The sequence below is a fragment of the Hemitrygon akajei genome, chromosome 4, assembly GCF_048418815.1.
Source record: "Hemitrygon akajei chromosome 4, sHemAka1.3, whole genome shotgun sequence".
Taxonomy (NCBI): Eukaryota; Metazoa; Chordata; class Chondrichthyes; order Myliobatiformes; family Dasyatidae; genus Hemitrygon; species Hemitrygon akajei.
The window spans coordinates 124,587,823-124,606,662 of record NC_133127.1 but is presented as its reverse complement, the minus strand read 5'-3'; positions in this window follow the sequence as shown (position 1 = coordinate 124,606,662).

The following is an 18,840-nucleotide window of genomic DNA, read 5'->3' as shown; positions in this document are numbered from 1 at the left end:
TAACCTTTTCAGGGTATCTTTTACGCAAGCGTTCCTACAATCTTGATGGTTTAATGGCTTTGTTAGACAGTGCAGTATTACAAATATGGAATCTGATTGTTAGTCAGGACAGAACTGGTGTTCGGCAAACTACCTTTATATTATTCTAGTTAGTGCAATTGACCAATCACATAAGGTCTTATAATCCCTAAAGCTGGTCTTTGCCCGCACATATGAAGCCAAGGTCGCTTTGAATGTCTTAAGAGGAATCCTCGGGGTCGGCAGGTTCACCGATTGGCCCTATTTCACCATTTGGCTCTGGCCAGCGCTGTACCATTGTGCAGTCTGTTTTCTGTAGATCTGCAGAGAAAGTTGAGAGAGTGTACATAACTTATCAACTGTTAAATTGCATGAACTTGTTCCGTGCCACAAGTCAAGGGGAACTGTTGGGCACCCTGCTTGCTAATTTATGCATCCCCAATAATGTTTGTTTGGCTGGTAAGGTTGGATGAGATTGCCCAGTTTGTGATGTTGGGTGCTCATTGCCTGCAGAGCTGTGGTTCCTCCTGTGTTCCTGTGCCTCATCCTTTTTCTGGAACCACTGCTCTACTAGTGGTTGGTCAGGTCTCGTGTCTCAAGTTAGGGTGCCACTTACTGCCCCCCTCAAGAATCTTGAATGCCCCCAAATGATTTCTATTTCCCTTAACGTCCCCTTGGGACACATAACCACCCTCCTTGCGAATCACTAGTCAGTATCATTCCTCCTCCTTTCCCTACCTCAATAAGCCCGGTGAGCAAGGCCTCCATCTAAAGGATGCCTGTGACTGTGTAATACACAACAACAGGCCTGTGCTTTTTCCACGCTTGCTTTGGTAGGAACATCAGGAAGCGTTGACTGCCTTGCAGCTTCAACAGTGACAGCGCATGGGGACATCAGGGATCCGTGAACACCATAGGTTCCAGCTGCCAGGGTCATCTATTGTTCACCCTATGGACACCCTTTCAGGGCGACGCTACCTGTGTGAGACGGGTGCTCAGGCGAGTGTGCTGCCTATTAATGAGAAAGCAAAGAGCGACAAAATCTTGCTGGAGGCCGCCCGTGGTGGGAGGATCTGGACCCATGAGATGCAACGGGTAACTCTCTGTTTTAGAGGGAAATTGTCCGGGTTAAAGTGGCTAGGCCTTTGCTCAGTGCCGACTTCCTGTGTGCTCAACTCGAACTGCCGGCTTGAGGATGTCAAGGACTTTGGGTCATTACCCTGCTCCTCCAGTAAGTTCACTTCTACAACTCTGTCAAGCACATGCACCACCGCATGTGAGTTTACTCGACTGCTGGGTGAATTCCCAAACCTCACCAAGCCCACATTCTCCGCTACCATGGAGTCGAGCACCACCTTTCTACAACTGGCCCACCGGTTCATGCCCGTGTGCGTAGACTGGACCCGGGAAAGCAGTCTGAGTTTGCCAGCATGGAGTGACTTAGCATTGTACGCTGGTCGAATGGCCCCTGGGCTTTGCCCCTCCGTATGGTCCTTAAGTCCGATGGTGGTTACCGCTCATGCAGTGATTGTTGACTCCTTAAAGAGGTCACCATCCCTGATCGTTTCCCAGCCCCACACATCCAGACATGTTTACCGGAAAGTTAATTTTTTCCAAGGTCAATCTAGTTAGGGGCTAGGTTGAGTGCCTGTGTGCTTCGAGGACATTCCCAAAATGGCTGTGATACTCCGTTTGGTGCTTTAAGTTTTTGCCTGTGTCATTTGGGTGAAAAATGCAGCACAGGCTTTCCAACAAGTGATGGACTCTGTATTTAAACACTTAGATTTTCTTTCTGTTTACCTTGTCGCCAGAGCATTCAAATCTGAACACCTATCCCATCTCCGCACACTTTTCAAGTGCTTAACCCAATACGGGTTGACTATTAACCCTGCTAAATGCCGTTTTGGGTTGTCAACCATTGACTTTCTCGATCATCACATCTCCACAGAAGTTGCGAACCCCTCCCATCAAAATTCGCCATTATTATGGATTTCCCACCGCCCCATACTATGTAAAAACAACAAGAGTTTTTAGGCACAGTGAATTTCTATCAGCGCTTCATTCCATGAGCTGCTGGACTTATGCTTCTCGTGCATAGTATGCTTAAAAGTAATACCCCAGGTCAAGTACTTGACTGGCCAGCAGACATGACCAGGGCAGTTGATGACACTAAACTAGTTCTTTTCAATGTGACCTAACAACACACCTGCTCCCCAATGCACCCCTAGTCTTTCCTACTGACACCTCAGACTCTGCTGTGGGAGCTGTGCACAAGCATCTGGCCAGAGATGTGTGGCAGCCGCTCGCCTTCTTCGGCCAGCAGCTCGGCCTCCCGATCAGAGATACAGCACGTTTGACTGTGAGCTTCTTGGTCTCTATCTGGCTGCCCACCATTTTTGTTTTCTTCTAGAGGATTGCCATTTCACAGCGTTCATTGACCACAAACCCCTCGTGCATGTGATGGCCAAAATATCAGACCTTTGGTCTAATGGCAGCAACGTCACCTGGCCTACATATCTGACTTCACGACGGGTATACAACACATCAAGGGGAAAGAAAATGCTGTGGCTGATTGCCTCTCATGGCTATCTGTTGAGGCCGTACACACAGGGGTTGACTACGCCAGCATGGCAGCTGACCAAGCTACTGACCCAAAGGTCCAGGCTTACTGAAATGCAGTCACAGGCCTGCAGTTGGCTGCCATTACTTGGAGAAGCTGGGGTTTCTCTTGCGTGGTGTCTCAACTGGTCACCTTTGCCCCATAGTACATGCAAAATGGAGGCAGACTGTTTTTTGACTCTGTACGTGGCCTCTTGTATCTGGGTCAGTAGGCCTCACAGAAACAGGTTGCACTAAAGTTCGTGTGGCACAGCCTCAGAAAGGATGTGCGTGACTGGACTGCAGCCTGTGTGGAGTGCCAGCGGGCAAAAATTGCCAGTCATTTCCAGGTGCCATTGCCACCTTTTGAGGTCCCTGAGTGACGGTTTGACCAAGTAAATGTGGAATTTGTTGGTCCTCTTCCCCTCTCCTGTGATTTCATGCACCTCTTCACTATGGTGGGCTGTACCAGTAGGTGGGCAGAGGTCGTCCCTCTAGCACTGACGACGGCCACAGCTGTGGCTCGGGCGTTCATCGGCACCTGGATTGCTCTTGTTTGGTACCCCATCTGATGTTTCCACTGACTGTGGTTCCCAATTTATATCAGACCTCTGGGTTACATCACACCACGGCATATCACCCACAGTCCGATGGCCTATTCAAGCGGTTTCATTTCTCCTTAAAGGCTACTCTCTGAGGGCTTCTCTATTGGAAGAGTGTTGGCATGATTGTCTCCTGTGGGTCCTGCTGGAGTTCAACAGTTTCAAACAGGACCAGCACTCGTCTGCGGCTGTGTTGGTACATGGGCAGCCATGATGGATGCAAGCTGATTTCATTCCTGATGCCACAACCGCCTGGTCAGCCTCTCAATAGCGTTCCACCCCCTCGCCCCAGTAAATTCAATGCCTTTGCACCTATTCCTACCTCCCATCATGGCGTACAGCACTCTTGGGTTCCTGTTCATCTACATTCCACTTCATTTGTTTTCATCTACCATGAAGCACACCAACATCCCCTCAACGATGGCCTGTTCCGCATTTTCGGAAGATCGCCTTAAACTGGCCCATCAAGACTTGGAGCATTCTGCTGCCATGCCCCTGGCATCATGACATGACCATGAGTGTGTTAACACACCTCTGGACGAGCCACAGGCACCTGCTGTTCCCCCACCCATTGAACACAGGACCTGAGCCAGGAGCATGTCTGAGCTCCGGACAGGCTCATAATGCTGGTCTTCGTGAATGCTTGGGGGAGGGGAGCTGTGTAGGGTAATGTAATTGGTGGAAATGTACATAATTCACAACCACCAGCGTTGAGTTGGGGTTCACAGAGAGAGGCTGTTCTGACGTGATGATGTAATTACATAAACTATTTTTTACCACGCTCTGTGTTCAGTGCTTGGAGTACAATAAATGAGTTGTTATGGTCTTTCTTAAACATAAGGTAGGTCTGTAGTCTAGTGTAGTTTTTTTTTCTGTGTTGTTTTTTTTTACATAGTTCAGTCTAGTTTTTGTACTGTGTCATGTAACATGATGGTCCTGCAAAACATTGTCTCATTTTCACTATGCACTGTACCAGCAGTTATGGTCGAAATGACAATAAAAAGTGACTTGACTTGAAGTCACCAAGAAGAAAAAATAAAACTCCACGCACCACTTTATTTGCAAAACTACAGAAGTAATGTCAAGGAGATCATCTCTCATAAGCTCTGTGGGCAGTAGTTGCATTCTACTACATCGTTTCTTGTTGGATAGCCATCTCATCCTTAGAATTAATCTAAGGCTTGTACATTCTTCCTTAAGTAAGGAAGCTGAACTCTATACTTATCCACAAGTGCAGTCTCAGCAGGACTCTACATAATTCCAAAAAGCTAAAAGCTAATTCCAACAAGCTAAAAGCTCGTAAATGTTCAGAAACATCTGTTGATAGAGAAGCAACCGCAGTATTTTAGGTTGATGACTTTTGACATCTTTCGTTTATGAAAGCACACATGCTGAAAAATGCACAATGCACCCTCCTCACCAAATATCTCTCAATGCCAGCACTAATCTCACAGGGTATATAAAAAGTGAATTTCTTTTCTTCCTACCAAAGATGAAAATCTCATACTTTCCTCCATTGTACCCTACCCACCTTTGGATAACCTTTCCTAGATGATTCTACTTGCTTACATTTATGCTGCACACAGCTTTATTACATCTTCCAAGGATGCTGGTGAGTGATTTACTATTTCTTGAAAGCCACCCTTGAAATGTTACATTTTAGGAATATTTGATGGCCAGGAAGAAGTGACATTTAAGTGTGTAGGAAAGCTACTGATACAATTATTGTGATCAAAATTTTCAAGGTTACACATTCAGCTGGCTGGTAATGCAAGGAAAGGCATGACAGAGATTATTCAGGCTTCAAATTGATAGTTGGTACTTCTTAAAATTCAGATTTATTACCTCAGAAATCTCAGGGGAATGGGGTCTCTGCAGATAGGCATATCATGTTTTCTGTTTGTATAGATTTGAAGATTATTATTCATAGGGTGAAATAGATCTTTTTCTTTCAACAAAGATTCACCAGGAATTTTGGAAGCTAAACTGAATGGTGATGTAAAAAAATTGTTCTGCTACTCTGTTGAATAATTAGTTTGCCAATATGCAGGCAGCACGCAAAATTTGTACTTCAAACTCATTAATGTGTCAGTGACTAGCCTTTGTCAACCTTGCTGTTTATTGCCCTAGCACATCACTCACAGGACCCGATATCATGGTTGGCAAGCATTTTCTTCAAGCTAGCCAAGTGTCAGTTAAAGGCAGCCCACATATTCTGAAAGGACGAAGCATTGTGGCTGAAAATGGTTATGGATGCCGAGCCTTCTGAAAGAGATTGCTAAGCACAGGGGAGACTCCAAACACGTAGAACAGGTTCTGAGGTTTAGTGAGGTAAGGAGGAGAGAGGTCATCTAATCATGGTAGCACAAGCAGCAGCCAGGGTACGTAGTGAAGAGGCAGAGGGTGGAGCGAGGAAGTGAGGTGAATGAGAGAAGCCAACCCTCCACAGACGTGAATGCAGTGTCACAACGAGTTCAATAACCTCATACAAATAGTCGGGATCAGTGAATCCATTAAAAAGTCCCATCAGTCACCAAGTGCAGCACAGCTCAACACAATACATTTATAAGTTGGTGAGACCCGACGCAGACTGGGAGACCATTTCGCTGAACACCTACGCTCTGTCCACCAGAGAAAGCAGGATCTCCCAGTGGCCACACATTTTAATTCCACGTCCCATTCCCATTCTGATATGTCTATCCATGGCCTCCTCTACTGTCAAGATGAAGCTACACTCAGGTTGGAAGAACAACACCTTATATATTGGCTGGGTAGCCTCCAACCTGATGGAATGAACATTGACTTCTCTAACTTCCATTAATGCCCCTCCTCCCCTTCTTACCCCATCCCTGATGTATTTAATTGTTTGTTTTTTCTCTCTCTCTGCCCATCACCCTGCCTGTTCTCCATCTCTCTCTGGTGCTCCCCTCCCCCTTTTTTTCTCCCTAGGCCTCCCGTCCCATGATCCTTTCCCTTCTCCAGCTCTGTACCCCTTTTGCCAATCACCTTTCCAGCTCTTAGCTTCACCCCACCCCCTCCAGTCTTCTCCTTTCATTTCAGATTTCCCCCTCCCCCTCCTACTTTCAAATCTCTTACTATCTTTTCTTTCAGTTAGTCCTGACGAAGGGTCTCGGCCCGAAATGTTGACAATGCTTCTCCCTATAGATGCTGCCTGGCCTGCTGTGTTCCACCAGCATTTTGTGTGTGTTGCCTCAACACAATACAACCTTATCAGTGACTTATCAATGATCTTGACTGATGTGTGCCAAGCTTCAAATACCTGATCATATGGCTTTCTTCTGTGTGCTCTGGTTTCCGCCCATGTCCTGGGGGGATGGGGGATGACTAGTGCACCCAGGGGAAACCTGGTAGCTTAACACACACAAAGCACTGGAGGAACTCAGCAGCTCAGGCAGTATCTATGGAAATGAATAAAGAGTCGACATTTTGGGCCGAGATCCATCATCAGGACTGAGAAGGAGGGGAGAAGAAACCAGAATAAGAAGGTGGGGAGAAAACAAAGAGTACAAGCTGGTAGGTGATAGGTGAGACCAGGTGGGTGGGGGGGATGAAATATGAAGCTGGTAGGTGATAGGTGAGACCAGGTGGGTGGGGGGGGATGAAATATGAAGCTGGAAGGTGATAGGTGAGACCAGGTGGGTGGGTGGGAATGAAATATGAAGCTGGAAGGTGATAGGTGAGACCAGGTGGGTGGGTGGGGGGGATGAAATATGAAGCTGGTAGGTGATAGGTGAGACCAGGTGGGTGGGGGGGGGGGGGATGAAATATGAAGCTGGAATGTGATAGGTGAGACCAGGTGGGTGGGGGGGGGGGAATGAAATATGAAGCTGGAAGGTGATAGGTGAGACCAGGTGGGTGGGGGGGGGAATGAAATATGAAGCTGGAAGGTGATAGGTGAGACCAGGTGGGTGGGGGGGGAATGAAATATGAAGCTGGAAGGTGATAGGTGAGACCAGGTGGGTGGGTGGGGGGATGAAATATGAAGCTGGAAGGTGATAGGTGAGACCAGGTGGGAGGGGGGGGGGATGAAATATGAAGCTGGAAGGTGATAGGTGAGACCAGGTGGGTGGGGGGGATGAAATATGAAGCTGGAAGGTGATAGGTGAGACCAGGTGGGGGGGGGGGATGAAATATGAAGCTGGAAGGTGATAGGTGAGACCAGGTGGGTGGTGGGGGGGATGAAATATAAAGCTGGTAGGTGATAGGTGAGACCAGGTGGGTGGGGGGGATGAAATATGAAGCTGGTAGGTGATAGGTGAGACCAGGTGGGTGGGGGGGATGAAATATGAAGCTGGTAGGTGATAGGTGAGACCAGGTGGGTGGGGGGGATGAAATATGAAGCTGGAAGGTGATAGGTGAGACCAGGTGGGTGGGTGGGTGGATGAAATATGAAGCTGGAAGGTGATAGGTGAGACCAGGTGGGTGGGGGGGATGAAATATGAAGCTGGGAAGGTGATAGGTGAGACCAGGTGGGTGGGTGGGTGGATGAAATATGAAGCTGGAAGGTGATAGGTGAGACCAGGTGGGTGGGGGGGGATGAAATATGAAGCTGGTAGGTGATAGGTGAGACCAGGTGGGTGGGGGGGATGAAATATGAAGCTGGTAGGTGATAGGTGAGACCAGGTGGGTGGGGGGGGGGAATGAAATATGAAGCTGGTAGGTGATAGGTGAGACCAGGTGGGTGGGGGTGGATGAAATATGAAGCAGGAAGGTGATAGGTGAGACCAGGTGGGTGGGGGGGATGAAATATGAAGCTGGTAGGTGATAGGTGAGACCAGGTGGGTGGGGGGGATGAAATATGAAGCTGGAAGGTGATAGGTGAGACCAGGTGGGTGGGGGGGATGAAATATGAAGCTGGAAGGTGATAGGTGAGACCAGGTGGGTGGGGGGGGATGAAATATGAAGCTGGAAGGTGATAGGTGAGACCAGGTGGGGGGGGGGGGGAATGAAATATGAAGCTGGAAGGTGATAGGTGAGACCAGGTGGGTGGGGGGGATGAAATATGAAGCTGGAAGGTGATAGGTGAGACCAGGTGGGGGGGGGGGGGAATGAAATATGAAGCTGGAAGGTGATAGGTGAGACCAGGTGGGTGGGGGGGGGAATGAAATATGAAGCTGGAAGGTGATAGGTGAGACCAGGTGGGTGGGGGGGGGGATGAAATATGAAGCTGGAAGGTGATAGGTGAGACCAGGTGGGTGGGGGGGGATGAAATATGAAGCTGGAAGGTGATAGGTGAGACCAGGTGGGTGGGGGGGATGAAATATGAAGCTGGAAGGTGATAGGTGAGACCAGGTGGGTGGGGGGGATGAAATATGAAGCTGGAAGGTGATAGGTGAGACCAGGTGGGTGGGGGGGATGAAATATGAAGCTGGAAGGTGATAGGTGAGACCAGGTGGGGGGGGGGGGGGGAATGAAATATGAAGCTGGGAAGGTGATAGGTGAGACCAGGTGGGGGGGGGGATGAAATATGAAGCTGGAAGGTGATAGGTGAGACCAGGTGGGTGGGGGGGGGGAGGAATGAAATATGAAGCTGGAAGGTGATAGGTGAGACCAGGTGGGTGGGGGGGGGGATGAAATATGAAGCTGGTAGGTGATAGGTGAGACCAGGTGGGTGGGGGGGATGAAATATGAAGCTGGAAGGTGATAGGTGAGACCAGGTGGGGGGGGGATGAAATATGAAGCTGGAAGGTGATAGGTGAGACCAGGTGGGTGGGGGGGGGAATGAAATATGAAGCTGGAAGGTGATAGGTGAGACCAGGTGGGTGGGGGGGGGGATGAAATATGAAGCTGGAAGGTGATAGGTGAGACCAGGTGGGTGGGGGGGGGGATGAAATATGAAGCTGGTAGGTGATAGGTGAGACCAGGTGGGTGGGGGGGGATGAAATATGAAGCTGGAAGGTGATAGGTGAGACCAGGTGGGTGGGGGGGGGGATGAAATATGAAGCTGGAAGGTGATAGGTGAGACCAGGTGGGTGGGGGGGATGAAATATGAAGCTGGAAGGTGATAGGTGAGACCAGGTGGGTGGGGGGGGAATGAAATATGAAGCTGGAAGGTGATAGGTGAGACCAGGTGGGTGGGGGGGGGGAATGAAATATTAAGCTGGAAGGTGATAGGTGAGACCAGGTGGGTGGGTGGGGGGGATGAAATATGAAGCTGGAAGGTGATAGGTGAGACCAGGTGGGTGGGTGGGGGGGATGAAATATGAAGCTGGAAGGTGATAGGTGAGACCAGGTGGGTGGGGGGGGGGAATGAAATATGAAGCTGGAAGGTGATAGGTGAGACCAGGTGGGTGGGGGGGATGAAATATGAAGCTGGTAGGTGATAGGTGAGACCAGGTGGGTGGGGGGGATGAAATATGAAGCTGGAAGGTGATAGGTGAGACCAGGTGGGTGGGGGGGATGAAATATGAAGCTGGAAGGTGATAGGTGAGACCAGGTGGGTGGGGGGGGGGAATGAAATATGAAGCTGGAAGGTGATAGGTGAGACCAGGTGGGTGGGGGGGATGAAATATGAAGCTGGTAGGTGATAGGTGAGACCAGGTGGGTGGGGGGGATGAAATATGAAGCTGGTAGGTGATAGGTGAGACCAGGTGGGTGGGGGGGATGAAATATGAAGCTGGTAGGTGATAGGTGAGACCAGGTGGGGGGGGGGGAATGAAATATGAAGCTGGAAGGTGATAGGTGAGACCAGGTGGGTGGGGGGGATGAAATATGAAGCTGGAAGGTGATAGGTGAGACCAGGTGGGTGGGGGGGGGATGAAATATGAAGCTGGAAGGTGATAGGTGAGACCAGGTGGGTGGGGGGGGGGAATGAAATATGAAGCTGGAAGGTGATAGGTGAGACCAGGTGGGTGGGGGGGATGAAATATGAAGCTGAAAGGTGATAGGTGAGACCAGGTGGGTGGGGGGGGGGAATGAAATATGAAGCTGGAAGGTGATAGGTGAGACCAGGTGGGTGGGTGGGGGGGATGAAATATGAAGCTGGAAGGTGATAGGTGAGACCAGGTGGGTGGGTGGGGGGGATGAAATATGAAGCTGGAAGGTGATAGGTGAGACCAGGTGGGTGGGGGGGTGGATGAAATATGAAGCTGGGATGTGATAGGTGAGACCAGGTGGGTGGGTGGGGGGGATGAAATATGAAGCTGGAAGGTGATAGGTGAGACCAGGTGGGTGGGGGGGGATGAAATATGAAGCTGGAAGGTGATAGGTGAGACCAGGTGGGTGGGTGGGGGGGGATGAAATATGAAGCTGGAAGGTGATAGGTGAGACCAGGTGGGTGGGGGGGTGGATGAAATATGAAGCTGGAAGGTGATAGGTGAGACCAGGTGGGTGGGTGGGGGGGATGAAATATGAAGCTGGAAGGTGATAGGTGAGACCAGGTGGGTGGGTGGGGGGGATGAAATATGAAGCTGGAAGGTGATAGGTGAGACCAGGTGGGTGGGGGGGGTGGATGAAATATGAAGCTGGAAGGTGATAGGTGAGACCAGGTGGGTGGGGGGGGGATGAAATATGAAGCTGGAAGGTGATAGGTGAGACCAGGTGGGTGGGGGGGGGATGAAATATGAAGCTGGAAGGTGATAGGTGAGACCAGGTGGGTGGGGGTGGATGAAATATGAAGCTGGAAGGTGATAGGTGAGACCAGGTGGGTGGGGGGGGGATGAAATATGAAGCTGGAAGGTGATAGGTGAGACCAGGTGGGTGGGGGGGGATGAAATATGAAGCTGGTAGGTGATAGGTGAGACCAGGTGGGTGGGGGGGATGAAATATGAAGCTGGAAGGTGATAGGTGAGACCAGGTGGGTGGGGGGGGGATGAAATATGAAGCTGGAAGGTGATAGGTGAGACCAGGTGGGTGGGGGGGATGAAATATGAAGCTGGTAGGTGATAGGTGAGACCAGGTGGGTGGGGGGGATGAAATATGAAGCTGGAAGGTGATAGGTGAGACCAGGTGGGTGGGGGGGGATGAAATATGAAGCTGGAAGGTGATAGGTGAGACCAGGTGGGTGGTGGGGGGGGATGAAATATGAAGCTGGTAGGTGATAGGTGAGACCAGGTGGGTGGGGGGGATGAAATATGAAGCTGGAAGGTGATAGGTGAGACTAGGTGGGTGGGGGGGGAATGAAATATGAAGCTGGTAGGTGATAGGTGAGACCAGGTGGGTGGGGGGGATGAAATATGAAGCTGGTAGGTGATAGGTGAGACCAGGTGGGTGGGGGGGATGAAATATGAAGCTGGTAGGTGATAGGTGAGACCAGGTGGGTGGGGGGGATGAAATATGAAGCTGGTAGGTGATAGGTGAGACCAGGTGGGTGGGGGGGGGGATGAAATATGAAGCTGGTAGGTGATAGGTGAGACCAGGTGGGTGGGGGGGATGAAATATGAAGCTGGTAGGTGATAGGTGAGACCAGGTGGGGGGGGGGAATGAAATATGAAGCTGGAAGGTGATAGGTGAGACCAGGTGGGTGGGGGGGGGATGAAATATGAAGCTGGAAGGTGATAGGTGAGACCAGGTGGGTGGTGGGGATGAAATATGAAGCTGGAAGGTGATAGGTGAGACCAGGTGGGTGGGGGGGGATGAAATATGAAGCTGGAAGGTGATAGGTGAGACCAGGTGGGTGGGGGGGGGATGAAATATGAAGCTGGAAGGTGATAGGTGAGACCAGGTGGGTGGGGGGGGGATGAAATATGAAGCTGGAAGGTGATAGGTGAGACCAGGTGGGTGGGGGGGGGGATGAAATATGAAGCTGGAAGGTGATAGGTGAGACCAGGTGGGTGGGGGGGATGAAATATGAAGCTGGAAGGTGATAGGTGAGACCAGGTGGGTGGGGGGGATGAAATATGAAGCTGGAAGGTGATAGGTGAGACCAGGTGGGTGGGGGGGATGAAATATGAAGCTGGAAGGTGATAGGTGAGACCAGGTGGGTGGGGGGGGGGGAATGAAATATGAAGCTGGTAGGTGATAGGTGAGACCAGGTGGGTGGGGGGGGGGATGAAATATGAAGCTGGTAGGTGATAGGTGAGACCAGGTGGGTGGGGGGGATGAAATATGAAGCTGGAAGGTGATAGGTGAGACCAGGTGGGTGGGGGGGGGGATGAAATATGAAGCTGGAAGGTGATAGGTGAGACCAGGTGGGTGGGGGGGATGAAATATGAAGCTGGAAGGTGATAGGTGAGACCAGGTGGGTGGGGGGGGGGATGAAATATGAAGCTGGAAGGTGATAGGTGGAAAAGCTAGGTTAATTGACCACTGCAAATTGCCCTTGGTATGTAGATGAGTGGCAGTGGTAGGAACAAATGGTGGTGGTGGTGCTCGGTTGGTGATGGTGGGGAGGGGGGTTGGGCACTATTGGGAGAAAAATGGGATGGGTTAGCATTTACGTAAAATTGGGTTCATAATGGTTGGCACGAAGTGTGGGTTTGTTTCTGTGTTATAGCTCTCTAAATCTCTATCTCATCCTTCACTGGTCACTTTTCATCTGTTATTTTCACCTATTTCTACTACTGTTTGTTTTACTGTGCCAGTAACATTATCACTCACTCACTCATGACTTGGCTTCGCGAACGAAGATTTAGGAACGGGGCTGCCCATGTCTGCTGCAGGCTCGCTGGTGACTGACGAGGCCAATACGGGACAGGCGGACCCGGCCACAGCGGCTGCAAGGGAAAATGACGTTAAGTGGAGTGCAATGTGCGCGGTACTGGCCCCACCCTTTACACCTGGGGTTCATCTGACATAGCCCAGCAAGCTGGGATGGTGACAGTGAGGCCCTCGGGTAGAAGGAGTTACATTAGCGTGTCCTTCTCCTAGGTGGATGGCCAGACCAGGCTGACAAGATCCACCTGCCCGGGTTCGGAGTCAGAGTTGTCCTTCTCATAGACTGGCTGTCAACCAAGGCTAACGAGCCCAGCCTACACATCCAGTTATACCGCTGGACAATCGGTCGCACCATGACATAGCAAGCTCGGTGTAAGTGGGGGGCACCAATGAGAATGTTTTGCTACGGGCACAGTAGTGTAGGAGAGGCTATTTGCAGTGGTCTCCTGCCTAGCAAGCAAGACAGTGACCATGGGGCGATCTACGCCGGGAAAGGAGAGACGATGTATTGTGCGTGCACTCTCCCTGGGTGAGCAGGACGTCAGGCCCAGACCTCACCCGCCCCCAAATCCCGCCCTGCCAGTCACACTATACTGCCTGATATAAACATGTACCTCCCACTTTATGTCAACCTGTCAATCTTCGGGTCTTGCCACTCAGGGACTGGTGCCAATATTATTTTGTGACCATGTGCGTTGGAGTGTAAGTATACCATATGTGTTGTGTGTGACTGTATGTACAGTGTTTAGCACCTTGGTCCCAGAGGAATGATCTTTGTGTGCGTTGGAGTGTAAGTATACCGTATGTGTTGTGTGTGACTGTATGTACAGTATTTAGCACCTTGGTCCCAGAGGAATGATCTTTGTGTGCGTTGGAGAGTAGCTATACCGTATGTGTTGTGTGTGGCTGTTTGTACAGAGATTAGCACCTTGGTCCCAGAGGAATGATCTTTGTGTGCGTTGGAGTGTAAGTATACCGTATGTGTTGTGTGTGACTGTATGTACAGTGTTTAGCACCTTGGTCCCAGAGGAATGATCTTTGTGTGCGTTGGAGTGTAAGTATACCGTATGTGTTGTGTGTGACTGTATGTACAGTGTTTAGCACCTTGGTCCCAGAGGAATGATCTTTGTGTGCGTTGGAGTGTAACTATACTGTATGTGTTGTGTGTGACCGTATGTACAGTGTTTAGCACCTTGGTCCCAGAGGAATGATCTTTGTGTGCGTTGGAGAGTAGCTATACCGTATGTGTTGTGTGTGGCTGTTTGTACAGAGATTAGCACCTTGGTCCCAGAGGAATGATCTTTGTGTGCGTTGGAGTGTAACTATACCATATGTGTTGTGTGTGACTGTATGTACAGTGTTTAGCACCTTGGTCCCAGAGGAATGATCTTTGTGTGCATTGGAGTGTAAGTATACCGTATGTGTTGTGTGTGGCTGTTTGTACAGAGATTAGCACCTTGGTCCCAGAGGAATGATCTTTGTGTACGTTGGAGTGTAACTATACCATATGTGTTGTGTGTGACTGTATGTACAGTATTTAGCACCTTGGACCCAGAGGAATGATCTTTGTGTGCGTAGGAGAGTAGCTATACCGTATGTGTTGTGTGTGGCTGTTTGTACAGAGTTTAGCACCTTGGACCCAGAGGAATGATATTTGTGTGCGTTGGAGTGTAACTATACCGTATGTGTTGTGTGTGACCGTATGTACAGTGTTTAGCACCTTGGTCCCAGAGGAATGATCTTTGTGTGCGTTGGAGAGTAGCTATACCGTATGTGTTGTGTGTGGCTGTTTGTACAGAGTTTAGCACCTTGGTCCCAGAGGAATGATCTTTGTGTGTGTTGGAGTGTAACTATACCGTATGTGTTGTGTGTGACTGTATGTACAGTGTTTAGCACCTTGGTCCCAGAGGAATGATATTTGTGTGCGTTGGAGTGTAACTATACCGTATGTGTTGTGTGTGACTGTATGTACAGTGTTTAGCACCTTGGACCCAGAGGAATGACACTTTGTCAAGCTGTATACTTATGTATGGCTGAATGACAATAAACTTGAACTTGGACTATTTCCTTCCCATTAGGTTTTTCCCATAATTCAATGGTTGCAATTATTGATACTAGCCTTTTTATTCCAGATTGATTTAATGAACTGAATTTAACTTCTCCAGTTGCCATAGGGGGATTTAAACTCAAGAGTGCAGCTCATTAGTTCAGGTCCATTAACCACTGGAGTCAAATACTTGAACTTACTACCTTGCTTTTATATATAAAAATAACTGCCACAGGGACCCTAGGTTAAGCAGCATCTGTGGAGGCAAGGGATAGTCAGTGTTTTATGGTTGTGACCCTGTGTCAGACTCTTTCACGCCATCGTCACCACAAGTACTGCTTAACCCAGTGGTATTCTCCAGCACTGTGCTTTGTTTCTGCTCCAGACTGCATTGTCTGTGGTCTCTTCTGTTTCCACTTTGCTGTTGTATCCTGCTGTTCTAATGTGAAAGGAATACAGAAACTAGGTTCTATTCTGACCACTTTACATCCACTCAGCTGATGGTCTCTGCACAATAAATAAACAGGGCTACATCTCTTAATTGATACTTCTATGATTTGTGATGATACTCATGCAATAAAGTATGTCTTATGAATTGGAAATGGGCTTAGGCATAAATGGGAAACTGATTATGATATAGCCTCCTGGTACTTCGAAACTGTCATGGCACAAAATAAGTTGTAACAATTAAAATTTGGTTTGGATTTATTCTCATGTTCTTTTGCCATGCCCTAAACTTGAACTTGTCACTGATTTTTGACTACATAATTAAAAATGAAAAGAAAGTTTTCGCCAGTCTTGGTCAGATTGTATTTCAAGTAAACTTCTATCGAAGGCAGACTCATCCAATTGCATTATTCTTAAGAAAAGAAGAATTTCCATACCCACTATTTATCTGTCAACCTGGTCCATCTGGTCTTTATGTGGTAGCTTACTATGCACAAAATGGCCACTATCTACATTTAACTATTCTTGTAAAACTGTTATCGGCTGTGAAACCTTTGGGATTTAACATCATAAAATGTAATATAGTAATGTAAATGCTTTAATGTTAAGATGACGCAAGAATAATCTCAATTAACTAAGAGGGAGGTGTCTCTGTGAAAGCAATCAGACCTTTTGATTTGAATATAACATTTTTTTATCCTAGACAGTTCATTGTATGAGAAAAGAAATAACCTAAAAGAGTATTTTGGCTATGAAAATGAGATTAAATATGCAGTGGTAACGATTATGACAAGAGCCATTTTAATTCAATGAAGTATTTCTGTGCTAAAATCACAAGTGTTATCAAACTTAGATGAGTTTTTGTTAATAGTTTTGACCAGCTTTTGTAAAACTGTGCATCTATTGCTATCATCTCTTGATTTCCAACTTTGATAAAACAATGCGATTATTTCTCTCAGTTCGGTAACATTGATCATTAGTTAGGGATTATTTTAGTTAGAAATACAAGCCCTTCTGGCCTGGCGATCTGCACTGTTCAGCGAACCACCTATTTAATTGTAACCCGATCGCAGGACAAAGTACTCTGACCAATTAATCCTCCAATCAGAATGTCTTTGGAATGTGGGGGAAACTGGGGTACCTGGAGGAAACCCACGAGCTGATTGGAAGGATATACAAATTTCTTACAGAGGAATGGAACTCTTAAATTCTGATGCCCTGAGCTGTAACAGAGTCACGCTAACTGCTGCGGAACAGTGACGCTCTAGTAGATCATGTCCCGATTATGTACAGAAGGGCATCTTTATCTCCTTCTCTATTTTTATTGGTAATAATACGACAATTTCTTTCAAGTTAGCTGTGAAGAACTATCGCTGTATTCTTTTCCATTAGATAATTTTGTACAGGATTTTTATTTTCAATTGCTTGAACAAGCCACGGACCTTTTACCTGTAATAGTTTGTGGTTTGCACCTGTATTTATTTTCTAAAATTAAGAAAATGCCTGATAGAAATCAACCCTCAAATATTCTTGCAAATCTTCTTATTCTGTTAATACTCCATTGTACAAATGCTTAATTCAAATACAGTGGTCTGTAGCAAACTTAAAGGAAAAAGGCTAACAAAAGAATTCATATTCGGAATTAAAATGAAAAATTCTGTTTAAAGTATCAGCCATTTAATTACTATTTTATGCATATAATAACAACACTACACAAGCGCAATAGTTACTTAATTACACCAAGCATAGTTTTCCCATGAGTGTCACTTGTTTGGAACACTGTCTCCACTAATTACAAAATAACCTTGAGATTTTATTGCTTCTCACAGGGAATGGTCTACTTTGCAAACTCAAAGCCATCAGTGAATATACTTAGAATGTATGTTATTGGCTGTAAAGTGCCTTGAGACTTACTGTCATAAATAGTAAGTAATCGGAAGCATATATTTTTAGGAAAACTTTGTAATTGTTGACTGAGTAATAGTACATTAGGCAATATCAATCCCACGTTACTTTTCAATCACATCCTTAGAAGAACATTATTTATCAGGATCTCCCAATGTGTGCATAAATTTTCCCTGAAATGAGTTAGTGCCTGGCCTGATGCACCACCTACCTTGAAAAAGCAATCTTGCTCTGGGAATACCTAATAGATTTTGTTTATACAATACTGCCACTGTGAAATGCATGCAGTCTTTCATATAAATTGTCTCATCTAAAATTAAGGCTCAAGTTCCCCTCTTTGATCAAGATAGAACGTAAAGGATAAACAATATAAATCAATATGAAGCTCCATTATTGAAACCATTCATATCACACGCAGCCCCTGTTAATTAGACGTTGATTCTTGTGCAATGAAGTTTAACAATGTGATTCTGTTTTCTGATAACATTTAGTTTACAGGTCAGATCAAATTCCAATGAGCAGAAGCTTCATCAGCTGCAGGGAGAAATGGTTTTCCAAAGACAAGTTAAATCAGCAACCTTATTATGCTTTACTATTTTCAGCAGTGAAACGTTTATAATGGTGATGTTACAACTGAGTACTATAATAGTGGTTTTATTTGTACCTGACTGTACATGAGGGCGAAACTATAGCTGGATATATTAATACTAACTGAAAGTGGCCCTGTATATAAATTTTAGAAATTCACGCTCTAGGCATGCAGCTTTGTACAATAGTAAAAACTTCGGAAATTCATTTTAATGAACAATAACTGAAATTTGATGTGCCAATCTCAGTACCACTCAGTTATTTTCTCCACTAAGACCATCCTCCAGAACGGCCAAGTTGAGGAATAAATAAAACCCACATCCATGTATCTTTAAGGATATTGGATATATTTTAATGAAGCACACACAATGCTGATGAAGTTAGGTTGATGAATTATGCTGTGCAAATAGACTTCGGTAAAGCACACATTAAAATTGGCAAAACTGAAGCTCGAGGAGTTAAATCTCTAGCAACATGAAAAGGAGATTAACAAAATGGAGGGCAGTAGTGAATATTTATCTTACACACTGAAGAGGAATGTACATAGGGCTTGCCCTATGACAACTACATTTTATAAATGTGGACCTGAACGTGAGCATACAGGCAACCAAACTAAAGCATACAAATTGCAGGAAATTTAGAAATATTAAAAATAATGAAGATGATGACAATGCACCTCTGGAAGCATGTTCTGGTCAAATGAGCAAATAATAAATGGCAAATGCAAATTTACACAGGGCATTTTGAAATGATCAATTTTAATAGGAAGAATGAGAAGTAGAAATGTAACCAAGTCACTAGAGGGACAGCCGGATCATCTGGAACTTGGCGGCTGTTAGAGAGACCAGGTGTTCACAATGGACTTCCTGTGTATACATAAGTATTGGATACTGGCAAGTTAACTTGAAAAAAGATGTGTAAAAACACGTAGGATCCTTGGCAGACAGCACAATAGTGAGGAAGTCACACCAAACCTTTCGATGAAACACTGTTTAAGACTCAGTTGGGGCACTGTGTGGA